The 18399-nt window shown below is 43.1% G+C and overlaps 1 protein-coding gene across 1 annotated transcript in view; it reads left to right on the forward strand.

Moving 5' to 3' along the window:
- IRF8 (interferon regulatory factor 8) overlaps positions 1 to 18399 on the forward strand; it is a 205575-nt gene that overhangs the window by 176304 nt on the left and 10872 nt on the right. The window lies entirely within an intron of this gene.

An 18399-nucleotide genomic window follows, 5' to 3' on the forward strand; every position in this document is an offset into this window, starting at 1 on the left:
CATTCCTCTTATTACAATACAATGTCTATGGGTCATCCCATACCCATAATATATAACCAAATACTATACAGTCTCTTACTATACTGTCTTCCCGAGCTGCAAGGACTGGTTTTGAGTTGGAAGGATTGGAGGAGTATATATTGGTTCTCCAAACCCCTAGACCAGGGATATGCAAACTGTGGCCCTCCAGCTGTTGCAAAACTACAAGTCCCATCATTCCTCTGCCTCCGGGTGTAATGCTTGTGGCTGTCAGAGTCTTGTTATGCCTCATGGGACTTGTAGTTCTGCAACATCTGGAGGGCCACAAGTTGCATATCCCTGCCCTAGACCATGGGTCTCCAAACTTACTGAACAAAGGGACAGTTTACTGTCCTTTAGACTTGGCTAGTGGGAGCAAAAAAAATGCCTAATTTTTGGTATTAGGGAAGGCATAGTGCCCTGTTGTTGGTGTCAGTGGGAGGAATAGTGCCCCATCATTGGTATGATTTGGAGGAAAAGTGTCCCATCATTGGTGTCACAGTTGGAAGAATAGGTAAATACATATTCGCCAGCACACCAAGGCTCTTGCAAAAGCAGTCCAAAACTTTATTGAAGTTACGATCACATCAAAAATAGTGCAACGTTTCGGAGCCGCATGCCTGACGAAGGGGTCCTGTGCGGCTCCGAAACGTTGCACTATTTTTGATGTGATCGTAACTTCAATAAAGTTTTGGACTGCTTTTGCAAGAGCCTTGGTGTGCTGGTGAATATGTATTTACTTGTAACTAATCCAGTTGCCAACTGGTGATCGCTTCAGCACCCAACATACACGAGCCTACAAACCAGGAAGGTGTGCGATGGGAATATGAACTATAAGTTGGAAGAATAGTGCCCCATTGTTGGTGTCAGTGGGAGGTATAGTGCCCCATTGTTGGTATCAGTGGGAGAAATAGTGTCCCATCATTGGTATCAGTAGGAGGAATTGTGCCCCATCATTGGTGTCAGTGGAAGGAATAGTGCCCCATGATTGGTATCGGTGGGAGGAATAGTGCCCCATCATTGGTGTCAGTGGAAGGAATAGTGCCCCATCATTGGTGTCAGTGAGAGGAATAGTGCCCATTCATTGGTATCAGTAGGAGGAATAGTGCCCCATCATTGGTGTCAGTGGGAGGAATAGTGCCCCATCATTGGTGTCAGTGAGAGGAATAGTGCCCATTCATTGGTATCAGTAGGAGGAATAGTGCCCCATCATTGGTGTCAGTGAGAGGAATAGTGCCCCATCATTGGTACCAGTGGGAGGAATGGTGCCCCATCATTGGTACCAGTGGGAGGAATAGTGCCCCCTCATTGGTATCGGTGAGAGGAATAGTGCCCCCTCGTTGGTATCAGTGGGAGGAATAGTGTCCCATCATTGGTGTCAGTGGGAGGAATAGTACCCCATCATTGGTGTCAGTGGGAGAAATAGTACCCCATCATTGGTATCAGTGGGAGGAATAGTGCCCCATCATTGGTATCAGTGGGAGGAATAGTGCCCCATCATTGGTATCAGTGGGAGGAATAGTGCCCCATCATTGGTATCAGCGGGAGGAATAGTACCCCGTTGTTGAAGTGAATGGAAAGATTGCCCACAAGAGTAAGAGAAAGACAATCAAGGGGCCGCATCTGACCCCCCCGGCAACAGTTTGGAGACCACTGCCCTAGACAAAAACAAGCAGTTATAACTTGTCCATCAAATAGAGATTTGATGGACGCCGGTTCTATGTTTGTTATTGTCTTATACGTTGGGGCAGTGATATCCCATCTGTAAAGTAACACAGGTGTGAAATGACTCGTAGAATGATTTTTGGGTTACTAGACTGAAATTAGAGAATTCCGACATTCATTTTTTTTACATAGTTAAAGCTTAGCCCAAATATAACTTATCACACACCATACCTGTGGGACCCCCCTAGATCAGGGGTCTCCAAACTTTATAAACAAAGGCCCCATTTACTGTCTCTCAGACTTTATGGGGGTCGGACTGTAGCCATTAGGAGCTGCAAAGGTCCCAACGTCAGTTGGAAAAAGCAATCCCCCATCTTTAGCATCATTGGTAGAAATTGTGTCCCATCATTTGTATCATTGCGTGGCAAAACACACAGAAATGCACGTTTTGCGGTGGATTTCAGAAATGCACTGCAAATGCGCTGCACACACATGACGCACTTGCAGTGTCATTAATTGTTAATGACACCCAGACGCAGTTAGTAAACATGCGTTTTGCCAAGCATTTGTAATGCGACAAAATGCTGCATATGCACCAAAACACGCACTGAAAAACCACGCAGCCATCCATGACTGAAAGGTTGCTGAAGCTACTTTGGGGAATTTGTCACTTGTAGGGAAGCTAATTCAAGTGAATGGGCTGCCCTATGCGTGACGCACATTAGCGCAAAAAAAAAAAAAAAGTGAGCGGGAACGCTGGTCTCCGCTACGCTCAGGTGTGAATGCAGCCTAAAGGATATAAAGTCATATAAAACTGACAGCTTTATTGTAGTAATGACATAGTTGGCAGTTCACCACACACCATAGTGATCGGAGGTGAACTATAGGGCAGTATATGAATACTGTATATATATATATATATATATAAATTTGCATTGTTATCAGACAGGTGCTGTGAAGTTATTTATAGCTCTATGAGGAAACACAATGGGCCGGATTTAAAGAAACTGCAGCTTCAAACCTCTATGACGTGTTTCAGTTTCGCCGCGTTCAAATCAATTAACTGGCGCTGCGGCGAATTGGCGAGTAAAACAGCAATAATGAATTCCGCCGTCAGCGGGATTCACTTACGATCGCGGCTTCGCCAATTCGCAAACTTATGTCTTCGTGCTTATAGCAGTTTCACATAGCGATGTGGGCTAGTGGATTAGTGCACACATCACATGTCTGTAATTCATCTCCCTCTGCTGTAGGTTCGAGGCTTACCATCTCCACCTACTTTTTTTATTTTCTTTTTTTGTTTATATTGCTAAAATGTAACGGATTACATCATATATATTGCTAAATAATGTTACACTCAGAAGCGCTTGCAAGCTTACACCATTTTAAGTGTTTTTTTGATCTTGTCTGTGTGTCGAATCGATCTTATGAAGGAAAGTACCAAAGGCAAGTGACCAAACCCCTACCCTAATTCAGGGCAAGATGAAACCTCACAATTTTACCATGGTCTTCTTCCCACATTCCATACAATGTTTAGTTCTTTAGCTATATGTGCTTTTTAGCCTTAACACACTCCATTTTTTCCACCATACAGCTTTATTCTGCACAATAGCTAAGTGCTTTGCAACTTCACTGCAGTTCACAACGTCATGGGTTCAAATCACATCACTACACTTGGGATCTCTTTTCACTCTCATTTTTTTAAACAGTTTTTTTAAACTATCTTGAATTTGGGGGGGGAGGGGGGTGTCCTACCCAAATTTCAAGCACATCAATGGAAACAACACAATTTTGATTTTATGAGTGTGGTCCTAGTTTTATCGAGATGCAATTCTTTACATATTTACCATGGTTCTTACAATTTCTTGACCAATAAACATAGGTGTCTGATATTGGACTCTCTCCATATTTCAACAACACAGGCCCTCATAGTCCAACACTACATTTGCCTCACACCTCAACACAACACTGTCACATCCCTACTCTACATTACAACCCCTCACATCACCAGTACAAGCAGCATGCAAAGTGCAAAACTCCGGCCTTGGCAGCTTAATGGGCCATACACTAACAATTTGTCTAGACTTTTTCCTGTAGACTTAACCAAACCATATAATAGAAGCTCAAACCTCAACACTTTCAATTTGGATGCAATCAGGCAGGCCCTTGCACTACATAGAAAATGTCAATCGGAAGGATAAAGTCTTCTCTAAATCTTACAGTGTGGATGGCCCTTTTGTCTGTAGGCACCCACACAAAACAAAAAAACACATGTTCAATTCTAATGTATTTATTTATTTGAGAATGACAGCAGAAGGAGGGATGCAGCAAAAGAATATTGTCACTCTCCAGTCCGTGTGCCTTTACAGCGCCAGACCACGATCTTTGCTCCATGGCTACGGGATTCTGATGTCTTCCACAACTTCCGGCAGAGTTCAGAATCCATTCTGCACCTCTACCAGCTCATAGGGGACAGGCATGGCAAGGTTGCTGGGCAGCTTCCAAGCCACTTTCGAAGTTCCAGGGTGTTCATGTTGGTCATTGGCCATGTGCCTTACCAAATATCCACTGACCACAAAAGAAAATGAGTGGAGTCCATCAAGGTGGGTTTCTACCACCTACACCCGCAAGCAGTACCACTCCTGGAAAAATAAAACAAAGGATAAGACATTTCATTATGAAAATCACATCTTAATGCCTGTTTGCTTCATTCTGAACTTCATTTAATTTCGACATCACGAGTGAAATAACACATTTTATGCCAACTTACACAAACCAGAAATCATTAATGTAAACATTTGAATACACACCTGTGACGCCAGACAGCCCATCACCACAGGCTTCCCATGGTACGTGCCATGATTCCAAGATGTTGATGTTCTGGAAAATTACAACACCATAAGATACCAAGCAGCCGTTCATGTTATCAATAACTACACAGGTGGCATAGACACAAATAAACACCTGCCAGCTCTTCTCAGCCCTTTACACTATTCACAATACCAACATGTTTATGGTTAGAGGTGCATGTTTTTGCTCAAGTAACACAATTTTACCAATGTTGACTACACTTTATCTACAATGGCAAGTGTCATTGGCAGATGATAATCACCCTCTGTCTCCCTGTGAGTGGCACCTCTGCTAACTAGCTAATTAATACACATGCCCTATCTTGACCGGTTACAGTACTTACATGTAAAGTGGCTAGCAACCAGGGTATTCCGGGTGGCCATACCGGCAGCGGTGCTCCGCCGCCTGGGGGCCGCCGGCTGACGGACCTCTGGCTCCCTCTCCTCCGTCAGCTCCCAAGAATCATCCCGGGCAACGCACATGTTGTGCAACACGCAGCACGCCAGGATGATCTTGGAAGCCTTTGTAGGAGAGTACAGGAGTTCACCCCCAGGCCGGGCCAAGCAGAGAAACCGGGACTTGAGAAGACCTATGGTCAACTCAATGATACTCCGGCTTCTCCGCAAGGCCCTGTTGTAATTCCTCTCTGCTGGGCCCTGGGGGTACCTGATTGGAGCCATCAGCCACGTCAGCTGCGGGTAACCAGCATCCCCTGAAAAATAAGAAAAATATACATTAGTTCTTCCTATCATGTGACTTTAGATGACTCCTCAAAATGGGAGACAATTAGGCATTTTACTAAACAACCTGCTCGTCTGTTTGCAAAAAATCATATGAAACATCTCAACTCTGTCTAACTGCCTAAATCACTAATACAAATGGGAAAAAGGACACACAAAGTGGTGGGTTTCTCTTGCAAGTTCCAACTTGGCCCCTATTTTGTTCCTATTACATTAGCCTAGGTCTTACTTCTGGAATATATCTGCAACTAGAGTGAGGAAACCAATATTGACTCACTTATGCAAAGTACTTTGGGGATATGGCAATACCATTGGAATCATTTGTAGGTTTTCTTTGGGTGGCTAGAGGACACCATTTACACATTGGTTAACCACCTTCATTGGACTCAAAGACAACTTTGCAAATCTTTCTTTTGTGAGCTGCTAAGCTGCTGATCTGGTTGTGTGTGAACAGCCTGACAACTAATAACACATCCATTTTAGGTAGGCTTTGCTTAAATCAGGGTGTACACCGATGTAGCTTATTCCTATGTCTATGTAATCTTACAGTTTATGTTGTTAAGACAAAATACTTTACCAATAAGCCACCCTTCGGGCATTTGTCCACTTTCAAACACCTCGTACAGAGTACTTGTTCTTAACATACTGGAATCATGGCACGACCCTGGGTGACCAGTGTTGACACTCATGATGCGCTGTTTGGCGTCACACACTAATTGGACGTTCACAGAGTGGTACTGCTTGCGGTTCCGGTATTCACTTTCGTGGCTCCTTGGGGGCCTAATGGCTATGTGGGTGCCATCGATTGCCCCTAGGATTTGCGGCATGTGTGCCCGCCGGTAGAAACCCAACTTGACTTCATTCCACTCATTTTCATTCTGTGGCCAGTGGATAAAATTGGGCACTATATCCACTATGGCATTAATGACCAACATGAACACCCTTGAAACTGTGGGCTGGCTAATGCCCATGATACTTCCCGAAGTGGCTTGGAAGCTGCCACGCCCTAAAATATACAAAGTGGCCAGCAATCTGGCCATGCCGGGCACCGCATGGCCGCGCTGTGTGTCCGGGTCAATTTTCTCTGCTATGAGCTGGTAGAGGTGTAGAATAGTTCCTCGCTCGAGCCGGAACTTCCTCCTGACATCAGAATCCCGCAGCTTGTCCAAATAGATCCTTGGAGCAAAAATGCGTGGCTGGCGAGGTAAGGGCACACGGACTGGAGGTGCTGCTGCTGGAGGTGCTGCTGCTGCTGCTGCTGCAGCTTCCCCACCTTCTGCTGCCTCCTGTGCCAGGGCTTCCTCAAACAAGGCACCAATAAATGCCAGCATTGCACCATCTAATGCGTCTGGGATATCGTCCTCCATTTTGAACGCGCAAATTCGCGAATGCGCAGATATATATAGAAACGGCCGCTAATTATCACACCTGTGAGCCAGCTATAAAAGGAGCACATGGCCAATATGGCTGCTGGATGTTATAGATCGATGTTTCTTATGTGCTAGCAAGACCCTGTGACCCACAACCTACATTATCTGGAGGTAAGACAATTGTATCTCTCTCTCCCAAAAAAAAGGAAGGAGACAATTTGTACTTATCTTGGGTGTGCTTAAGTTGTCTATGGTGAATCCCCTCCAACCCACAATAGCTTGGGAACCCCTCAAGTGTCTTTTAATCATTGGCAGTTGGCCCCATGTGCATGTGGTTTGGACATGTGTTTTCTCATGTTTGTTAAAGGTGTGCAGTCTAGATTTGGCATCTAAACCTGCCCCCTTACCTTCCCAGCTTCCAAAGACACCATTTTTGCTTTCCTGATAACTGTAATTTATTATGTGCACGTATGTAGGTCATGCGATTTCTCATGTATGTTTAATGTTTGCAGCCTCCTTTTGCCTATAAAGGATTACACCACCACCACCACCACCACTGTGTTTGTGCCATTAGGTAAGTGTTTGGAGGGCCTCGTGTGATTTGTACCCCTATGCGTTTTCTTATGTGTTTTTTTTTTACATTTCTTTGCAGCCTCTTCTGCTCTTTGCCACCACCACCACCACCACCACCACCACTGTGTTTGTGCCATTAGGTAAGTGTTTGGAGGGCCTCGTGTGATTTGTACCCCTATGAGTTTTCTTATGTGTTTTTTTTTTCCATTTCTTTGCAGCCTCTTCTGCTCTTTGCCACCACCACCACCACCACCACCACCACCACCACCACTGTGTTTGTGCCATTAGGTAAGTGTTTGGAGGGCCTCGTGTGATTTGTACCCCTATGCGTTTTCTTATGTGTTTTTTTTTTACATTTCTTTGCAGCCTCTTCTGCTCTTTGCCACCACCACCACCACCACCACCACCACCACTGTGTTTGTGCCATTAGGTAAGTGTTTGGAGGGCCTCGTGTGATTTGTACCCCTATGCGTTTTCTTATGTGTTTTTTTTTTACATTTCTTTGCAACCTCTTCTGCTTTTTTTGCCACCACCACCACCACCACCGTGTTTGTGCCATTAGGTAAGTGTTTGGAGGGCCTCGTGTGATTTGTACCCATATGCGTTTTCTTATGTGTTTTTTTTTTTTCCTTTTCTTTGCAGCCTCTTCTGCTCTTTGCCCACTACTACCACCACCACCACGACCAAGTCTGTTTGTGCCATTAGGTAAGTGTGTTCTGTAACTGTTCACTAATTATACTGTATATGAAGAGCAATCTGCAAATCCTGTTTTTTCTGTTTTCTCTTTTGTCATTTCAGATTTAGGAGTTTGGGGCTCTTTGCTGCTGCTGGACAGCCAGATTCTCTGCCCACCTCGTGCTCCCATGGCCCCACCCACTGGAAGGATGAGAAGGGGCAGGGTGGCCAGGGGGGCCAGGGGGGCCAGGGGGGGCAGGGGGGGCAGGGGGGGCAGGGTGGGCAGATCGTCTGGCTCTGGTGTGAGGGAGGCTCCAGCTGTATCCATGAGGGAGTCCACCATCCCCATCCCGGAGGAGGAAGCCGGGGGAGGTGTTAACACACCAAGTGGACAAGCTGGCTCTTCTGACAGTAGTCCTGGAGCGGGTCCGTCCACCAGAGTCAGCTTGTCCACATTACCCCGGCTTCCCCGTTTCACCCACAATCAGTGCTGTGCCCTGGTCCACGCCTATATGGCCAGATATCAGGCGATACATGGGACCAGGGCCGCGTCTTACTCAGTAACAGAGAAGAACAGATTGTGGGATGAAATCCGGGATGCTGTAAATGCACTGGGTGAAGCACCTCGCCACCGTGACAGTGTGCGGAAGAAGGTCAACGACATCTGTGGGTCCGTTCGGAAGAAGCTAATTGCATGGGCTGCGGAGGGTCTTTATGACCGTCAAGGTCGGCTGGATGAACGTGCACGAAGTTCTCTCTGGGATTATCAATTACCTTTCTTGAACATCATAGGACCCGATACCATCTTTCCCAGAGAGGACTTAGATTCGGATGCTTTGCACCGAGGTAGGATATTATCTTGGATGTCAATTGTGTGAGTTGTTTGGAAAAGATTAACTACTATCCTATGTGTGACATTAAGAGAATGTGATACTTGCCCTTCCAATTGTCCTTTTTTTGTTTTCCCCAACCTGCAATTTGTTCATCTGTAGCACGGATCTCAGCCCCTCCACAGCCCATGCAGCTTGGCGAACCAGACGGACTCACAGGTGTTGACATCAGTGCTGACCCTCCTCCTGGTAGGTCCAATATCATACTGTGCCAAACAATGTAGATGTTTTTTTTTTGCCAAGATAGCTCATATTGCTATGTCCTTTACAGAAGATCCGCAGCAGGGAACACACCCAGTGCAGCTAGGCCTGGAGGAAGGTGTTGGTATGTCTAGTCAAATAATGTTTTTTTGAATCTTATTAACCCCATTAACACACATGTTTTTTCTTAGGAAAGAGTGTTGCCTTTTAGATGTTTACCCTGCAAAACACAGTTGACAGCATTAATGGGTGCCGTCATTAGTAGGCAGACCAAGCCTTCTTAACCTTTGGGAGGGTTTAGCAAGTGTCCTATGAGCCCAGGAAAGCACTTTTGAATGTTTGGCCTCAATGCTTCATTCATGAAGCTAGGAGGGCAATCTGGCCATAATCATTACTGACTAAGGTTATGTACTAAACATGTTTTTTTTTTTTTGTTTTTAAAAGAACATCAGGCCCCTCTTGACGTTGCAGCTGGAGTTGGATCAGGAGCTGGCGACGATTCTGCATCCAGTGCTGTGGTATGTGATATAAGGGAACAAGGTGCACATGTAACATTTCAATGGTAGCATTGATTTTGGACTAGATGTGGCTTACATTGTGTGTGTTAAATTAGTGCTATGACATTCTGACGATGCACCAGCACAACAAGAGTTCTATCTTGAACATCAGGGAATTATGTTATAATTTGGTGTGCCACTAATGTTCCAAAAACATCCAGGATCTTTAAAGTCCGGCCCGTCTTTGATTTTCCAGGTCCAAAATCATGGGTATCGTTTGGTTGGGTTGTCCTGTAGCCGATTGATGGCAAGATTTTAGACAACATACGTAGATGTATAAAGTCATTGGTGTAGTAACAGATTTACCAAAAGCATAAACAACCTACCACACCAGGGTTAATTGGGAACACCTTCATGTTGAATCTTTTTTGCCTTTGTCATATTAGTCACACCAATATAATATGTACCCATTATCAGAAGTGTTGCTAGCTTGGATAATCTTACAATGAACAAGTACTCATTAGAAGCACATCAAACTTTTCAACGTTCTGCTTGGGGTGTTAAGTTGTCAAACTAATCTGAAATATTTAGTCATGATGTTTGATAATGATTTGGTCTATTTCTTCTGCTTTCAGGTAGCCTTAGATGCAGAGGGATTGTCACCTACCCAACTTCGTCCATCTATGCTGGATGTAGCCGAGAGGCTGCTTGATGAGTATCAGGTCCAAAATGAGTTAAGGAGGCGTACTCAGCAATCTACTGAGGCAGTACGTCTGCTCGGGCTCATACAGGAATCTGTAGCAACAATGGTACAGGTTCACCAGGATATGTTACAGGTTCAACAGGATATGCGTAACAGCTTGGTAAGTTTAGCAGACCAGCATCAACGGGATCGGCAAAGTGTTGACACTCAGGTGCTGGCCACACGCCAATGCCTGTTTGGATCTGAAGATGCCCCATTGGCAGAGCCCTCCCAAACATCTCACTCACCTGCCACTGCAGGTTGTGGTAGTGGGAGGGTAATGCCAGTGTTGGCCACTTGTCAGGCAGCTGGGGATGGGACAATTCCTCCTGTAGCCACTCCTAGCACTTCACACTCCGTTCGGACTCCCACACCCCTCAATGAGCAATCCTCCTGCACAACCTCAATGCGCACTGGTTCCACAGTACCCCTTCCACCTGACTACATTCCCTCCACACCTTTATCACTTCACTCCTCCCCAGGCCGTTCTTCTTTTTTGTCACCAATGCGACATGTCGTTTGCCCCCGCACCGTGGACCACAACAAACAATCAACCACCACTCCCCACACATCTTCACAACCCTTGCACCACCAGCAGCATCAAATAGCCTTGGAGCAGCAACGATCCCATCTCATGGTAATGGCACACGTTGCCCAAATGCTTAGGCTGACCCCAGAGCAGATGACACTATTGGCCGAACATCTTCTGTCTGGGACATTTCCAACGTTCAACACCCTGCATCATCAGCAGCCTCAGACAGAAGATATGATCCTAATGGGCCACTTGAGCACAACTCTACAGTTAACCCCAGACCAGATGGAACTCTTGGCACACCATTTGATGGCAGGAAACTTAACAATGCTCACCACACTGCTTCAGGCACGACCACCAACTTGATTTTTTGTTTTTTTGTTTAATTTGGTTTAGTTTTGTTAATGATTTACATTGGCCAATTTTTTGGGCCATTTTTTTTTTAATTTGAGGGTGGCACAATATGATTTATTATAGTGCTTCTTTTGGGGATGAAATAAAATTTTATGCAAAATGATTAGTTTGTGTTTGCTCTTTGGTTTTTTAGGAGTGTTGGTGGCCAAGTAATGGCCCTGGTTAATGTAGGCATTTATACACACGTGCTTCTCTATCTCCAAACATATGATTTCATGTAAATTTAGATAACTCAATGTTCACATAACGACCCAAGAAAAGGTCTCCCTTCAAATGTAGCTTCAAAACAAGTCTCAAGGCTAACATAAACCAAAGCCAACATACTAACAATTACAGACCACACCACTCAAGTAAACAAATACAACACAAAAGACATTCGATGTGTACACCAAAAAGAAAACTTGGGTAATAAAATAAATGTTTTAATAACACATGTGGGTGTCTACCAACTGTAGCGTACAAAAAATATATTACAATATATAATAGAATGAACTAAATTGCCAATGTAACATTTGTGTTGCAAAGAGCAACATACTTAAATTTAATTTAGATAAACATTTTAAACATTTTTTATGTTTTGACATCATTTTTTGGAAGGTTTTCACAAAAACAATTCTTTTTTGTAAACATTTGTGGTTTTGTCCGTTGCCATAAAAACAACAAGGCTTTTTTGTAAACATTTGTGGTTTTGTCCGTTGCCATAAAAACAACAAGGCTTTTTTGTAAACATTTGTGGTTTTGTCGGTTGCCATAAAAACAACAAGGCTTATTTGTAAACATTTGTGGTTTTGTCGGTTGCCATAAAAACAACAAGGCTTTTTTGTAAACATTTGTGGTTTAGTTTGTTACCAAAAACAACAAGGCTTTTTTGTAAACATTTTTGGTTTAGTTTGTTACCAAAAACAACAAGGCTTTTTTGTAAACATTTTTGGTTTTGTCGGTTGCCATAAAAACAACAAGGCTTTTTTGTAAACATTTGTGGTTTTGTCCGTTGCCATAAAAACAACAAGGCTTTTTTGTAAACATTTGTGGTTTTGTCGGTTGCCATAAAAACAACAAGGCTTATTTGTAAACATTTTTGGTTTTGTCGGTTGCCATAAAAACAACAAGGCTTTTTTGTAAACATTTGTGGTTTTGTCCGTTGCCATAAAAACAACAAGGCTTATTTGTAAACATTTGTGGTTTTGTCGGTTGCCATAAAAACAACAAGGCTTATTTGTAAACATTTGTGGTTTTGTCGGTTGCCATAAAAACAACAAGGCTTTTTTGTAAACATTTTTGGTTTAGTTTGTTACCAAAAACAACAAGGCTTTTTTGTAAACATTTTTGGTTTAGTTTGTTACCAAAAACAACAAGGCTTTTTTGTAAACATTTTTGGTTTAGTTTGTTACCAAAAACAACAAGGCTTTTTTGTAAACATTTTTGGTTTAGTTTGTTACCAAAAACAACAAGGCTTTTTTGTAAACATTTTTGGTTTTGTCGGTTGCCATAAAAACAACAAGGCTTTTTTGTAAACATTTTTTTTTTGGTTGCCAAAAACAAGGCTTTTTTTTTTTTTTTGGTTTTTTTGGTTCCCAAAAAAAGGGTTTTTTAAAAATTTTTATATTTTTTTTGGTTGCCAAAAACAAGGCTTTTTTTGTTTTTTTTGTTTTTTTGGGTCCCAAAAAAAGGGTTTTTTTATAAATTTTTATATTTTTTTTGGTTGCCAAAAACAAGGCTTTTTTTGTTTTTTTTTGGTTTTTTTGGTTCCCAAAAAAAGGGTTTTTTATAAATTTTTATATTTTTTTTGGTTGCCAAAAACAAGGCTTTTTTTTTTTTTTTGGTTTTTTTGGGTCCCAAAAAAAGGGTTTTTTATAAATTTTTATATTTTTTTTGGTTGCCAAAAACAAGGCTTTTTTTTTTTTTTTGGTTTTTTTGGGTCCCAAAAAAAGGGTTTTTTATAAATTTTTATATTTTTTTTGGTTGCCAAAAACAAGGCTTTTTTTGTTTTTTTTGTTTTTTTGGGTCCCAAAAAAAGGGTTTTTTATAAATTTTTATATTTTTTTTGGTTGCCAAAAACAAGGCTTTTTTTGTTTTTTTTGTTTTTTTGGGTCCCAAAAAAAGGGTTTTTTTATAAATTTTTATATTTTTTTTGGTTGCCAAAAACAAGGCTTTTTTTGTTTTTTTTTGGTTTTTTTGGTTCCCAAAAAAAGGGTTTTTTATAAATTTTTATATTTTTTTTGGTTGCCAAAAACAAGGCTTTTTTTTTTTTTTTTTTTTTTTTTGGGTCCCAAAAAAAGGGTTTTTTTTTAAACTGTTTTTGATTTTTTTGTTAGATTTTTGTTTATAATGGGCAACAATTACAAATGTGACATTTCTTTGTGTTGCAACGTGCAACATAAGTAAACAAACAACCAAAAAAAAATACTAGGATCTTTTTAAAGGTGTGACATTCCTAACGAATGGCTCCTTAGGGTCTGGATCCACGCCACAAAGGTGTTCCAAATAGAGAATTCGGTCTCCGCACCACCTCATATAATCCAGGAGGACCTCGTAGGTGAGGTGGGTGTGCCCTGGGTAGAAAAAAACATGACAATTAGTTTTAGGCAAAATGATCCAAACAAGGATTGTAATTAATGTGCCTCAACAAATATGCTTAGGAGTCTATTGGTTGGCTTTTATCAACACTCTGAAGCAAATATGCTAAATTGCTGTTGTAAACCTTAAACTCAAACTTTCACAGCAAATTGTTCAAAAGGTTACATAAGATGGCTTGGAATGTTAGTAGCAGTTCCACCAAAGCTAAGTAAAATGCTTTTCTGCATGTAAACACAAGCAATCATTTTGAAGAATGTAAGGTGTTTTGGGTTCAATTGGTCAACACGATACATGTGCACACATTTATCTCTATCACCATTGGAATCTGTGGAGCGTTCTCTCTCACTCTTACTGTCTATAGATTGAACCTGACACATAGTAGAGACTCACCCTTAGGAATTTTGAGGGCCAGTTCTGGACGGAGCAGATGTGTCTGCTCCCCTGATCTCCTTTCCGCCATCCCAGCTGTGTTAAGAGAGAAGAAAAAGTTTATCAACAAATGGACTCACGCTAACTGTAGGTTACGCAGTCATGAAAACGCTCTAACACCCACTCATTACCCCTCCACATTTCCCTGAAAGTTTTATTTAGACATTGATATGGTGGTGATGCAGATTTGTACAGTGCAAGCGTCATTCTTCTGGGTGAAGCTTGTAGCGTTAAGGATACGTACTCCCTGCTTTTGTGCTGATTGTGTTTTTCTGATGTTTTTGGTGCCTCAGCCCTGCCTGTTCTAAGTGTAAGAAACATATCATTTTGGGAGGGCTGCGGAAAACTAATCAGGTTAGACTTACACTCTCTAGGTTTTTGGGGACAAGAGAAATAACAATCCTCCTTTTTACATGGCCCCTGTACACACCTCTAGGCACCTCCCTCCTGTTGTTTGACCCCACAGCAGGCAGCTTGCTATGGAGGCACATGAGATGAAGCCAAGCACCCTGTGCCTGTTCAGGCACTAGGCTGTGAGCCAGCCTTGCCCCCCTCCCTTCCAATGGTCTCAATGATTAGGAGTGACAGCATCAGGAGGCAATATTGGCATGCTGTCACCTCAGTTAAGGAGGAGGGGGAGTCTGTTCCAGACAAGTATTAGTGCAAAAATTTGGACCGTAAAAAATGGTCCCAGTAAGTCTTAGGGGGAATATGCACACCTATCACTTGGAATACTAATGCATAGAATGCATTCACATAAAGAACCCGCTGCCTTTAGAACAACTTGAAGCCTGAGCGGGGACATACACAGTTAGCATTTCTCCACTTACTAAGTAGACACATTACTGGAAAAGCACACAACTTACCATCATCAGGTTTTTTTGGGGCCCCTGAAGTGGATGGCGTGGCTGGCTCTGGAGAAACTGCACAAAAAGAACACAAATTGTGAACTGGAATGTGGTACATTACCGAGGAAGAGTATTTATGAAAGATTGACAAACACACATTTTCAGTGTTGACTAAATCAGGACATGATTAAATTACAATGTCCCCTAAAAATTTACAAGTACAAAGCACACATTTCCAATGTAGAGAAACTAACACCAATTTAGAATAGGGTGGCTTGAGATAACTTACAAAAGATAACATGTCCTGTAAAGCTCCCCAAAACCACCTTTCAAACATGAAGGTTAAGCAAGAGTGTTTCATGACCAACCTTCCTGTCACATATAGCAAAACTACACTTGCTTTGACTCCAACTTAGATTATCCTAGATACACATCATCCTAGCACACACAATTCATGTGAGAATCTAATTTTAGGTACTTACAGACTAGTTCAGGGGAGCCTGGAGTGGGGGAGGATGGGGGAGACCCTACATGGGGGGATGGTGTCCCTTCATGGGGGGATGGCGTTGTATCTCCTAGAAACACAAAGACACAAATACAATCCTTGAACAAAAGCTATTTGATAAAGGCACACAGAAAGTAGTCTGGAAACATTGAAGGTAGTAGTTACAGTGGACTGGGTAAGCAGTGGCCCCTCTTCCCCAGTCCTCCACAACAAACATCCTCAATGTCAGCTGCTACAAAACCCCAATGTCAAAATATATATATTACAGCCCTTATATTTACCAGGACACATTGAACACACAAACACATGTAGAATACTTACTTCCCCTTTGAGGAGAGCCCAGGTCCTCATCCGAGTCGGACCAATTGGCCTCTTCTTGGCCAACAGTTTGTTCCTGGCCCGGATCCAGGCGACTTGGCCCTGCCTGAGGCTCCTCTCTTGCTGAAGTTACATCAACCACAAAAGAAAACAAAACAAACAATCATTCCTCCAAGTTCGACCTAATACACAACACACCAGCACATCCACATTACTTACAGGGGGCCTGAGAAGGCTGAGCCGCAACATCCTGATCACTGGTTTCTAAAATAAAAGAAAAACATTATATATTATTTATGGACACAAATAGGCAGTAACCTCTCATCATGCTAGCACCATACTCAATGCCCCTACAATTCAGAACATAGAAGTGCACTTACACCAATGAGATGCATTGACCATGTTTTAAAACAGGAGGGCACCATGCAAATTAAGCGGGCGCCTAAGGCCTCGCACCTACAGGGGCCTTGCGGCCAGTGGCGGAGCACCAACATTTCGAAGGGCGCAGTCAGGGAAATCTCCCAAGTAAAAGATTGCTTTCAATCCTCGGATCAAAAAGTTGCAGCAGTGTGCTGCAGTCCCTTCACTGCGTCTGCCAGGTGTCTGTTGTCCGCTGACACTTACTCCTCCTTCTCTGCCTGGGGATTGGCCGTCTGATCATGTTATCCTAAGATGTGGAGGAATCGGTAGGTGTGTACCTGCACCAGTAGGAAGTGACTGGCCGGTCAACTCACTCTGCTATCATCAGTTGTTGCTCTGGGAGGAGAGCTCCGCCCTGGACCCGGAACATACAGGTAACCAGGCCCAGACTTGATATTTTGCAGGCTGGTCATAGATTTGTTGTGTCCACTATGCAAAGTGGTTGAGTAGCCCCAGGGAAGTTGGAAGAGTCTGAAAATGGTTGGTGGAGGAGGAGGAGAAGAAGGCCCTGGGTGGCTGGGGGACAAGGAGAGGGCCCCTGGGGGTTTTCTAGAGGAGGAAAGATCCACAATGACGCCAGAGTCAATTGCCAAGGAAGAGAGTGGAGCTGAGCAAGTCCTGCCTATCTGACATGAAAGCCAAACATGGTGTAGATGGAGCCCTTTGCCCTACACAATGACAGCACCAGAGGTGGAAGGTGAGTGGTAGCGGGTCTTTGACATTATAGAGCATATGGACTCTGTCCATTATTGGTAGTTTTGTTTGGAGTTGTCCTTTAGATGTTTAACTGTGTTGTTTTTGACCCGAGCTGTGAGGGACTGAGGTATGACAGCCCACTATGCTGAGACTTATAGTGCCCTAGAATGTTGAGGACTGAGGAATCCTTAGTCCCTAACAGAGGGCACTACAAGTCTTAGCATAGCAGGCAGTATTTCCTCATTCCCCTACAGAGAGGATTACAAGTCCAAGCAGGTAGCCTTCTGCAGTGGGACTTGTTGTGCCCTTGACTGTGGTGGACTGAGGAAGGGAAGTGTAAGAGGGTCTCTGTAAGCTCAGATGTATGGGGGAGCTTTGGGGAACACAGAGTTCCCTTTTACACCAGAGTCCCCAGCTTCCCCCCTCAAATAATGGTTCCCAAACTCTCCTTATATCAGAGTCTTCACACTTCCCTCTTACAGTGTAGTAAGTCTGGAGACTCCGATGTAAAGGGGGCTCTGTAAAATGTGATTAGAGATTAGAAATTTCTAACATTTTTATTTTCTACTTACGATCCACAATTTTCAGCTGCTCAAATGGCTCGCTGCCTCTGACTGCATATTGGAGTGTGGCCGTCCTCCTCCTCCCCTTCTTCACCAAAAGCACAAGAGGGTGCCGTCCGTCCGCTTTGGCTAGAAGCAGAAGAAAAAAAAAAAACATAAAAAATACGAATGTACATAGTAGTATTAAAGGTTGTGAAGAGACACTTGATGGGGTGTTGGTATTAGTGTTGTTGCATAGCTAAACACATGTCCACCTACCCAAAAAATTGTAACCTATCTGGTCACATGTAATGTATATTTTTACTTACCAGAGATTTGCTCCACAGCCTTTAGCAGGAGCTTGGGTGAGCGCCTTTTGGCATCACTCCAGGCCCGCTGCAGATCCACTATCTCAGGCAGAAACTGAAATCTCCGCTGCAGCCTCATCCGGAGACGACACATCATCTTGTGCTTTTGGTGAAGATGCGTATAAACTTTATCATACCCCCAGAGGAGGAGGAGCTGTGGAAAGAGCAGTGTATGTTTGAGTCCAAGTATGTCCAAAATAGTACAGTCTTCAAATAACATGCTAGGTCGTCTTTGAGATATTGTAGAACAAAGAATTCCATTTCTGGTGATACATATACATCGATGTCCAAATCTACCTCCATGACATAGGTTGCCCCACACTGGTGATTTCCTCTACATGATATAGCCATTTTCTCAATTGGCCTTTCATAACACACCCAGGGCCGCCATCAGGGGGGGACAGGCAGTCACTGTATTTACAACCTTATTGCTGTCCATTTAGCAGGGTGCAAGTAACTTTACACACATGTAGCATAGGTATCAACTTTTGTCACCATGTTAAAAGGACAGCAGTATGGGTAGCATTAC

Source organism: Pelophylax lessonae (assembly GCF_965119305.1).
Source record: "Pelophylax lessonae genome assembly, chromosome: 10".
Lineage (NCBI taxonomy): Eukaryota > Metazoa > Chordata > Amphibia > Anura > Ranidae > Pelophylax > Pelophylax lessonae.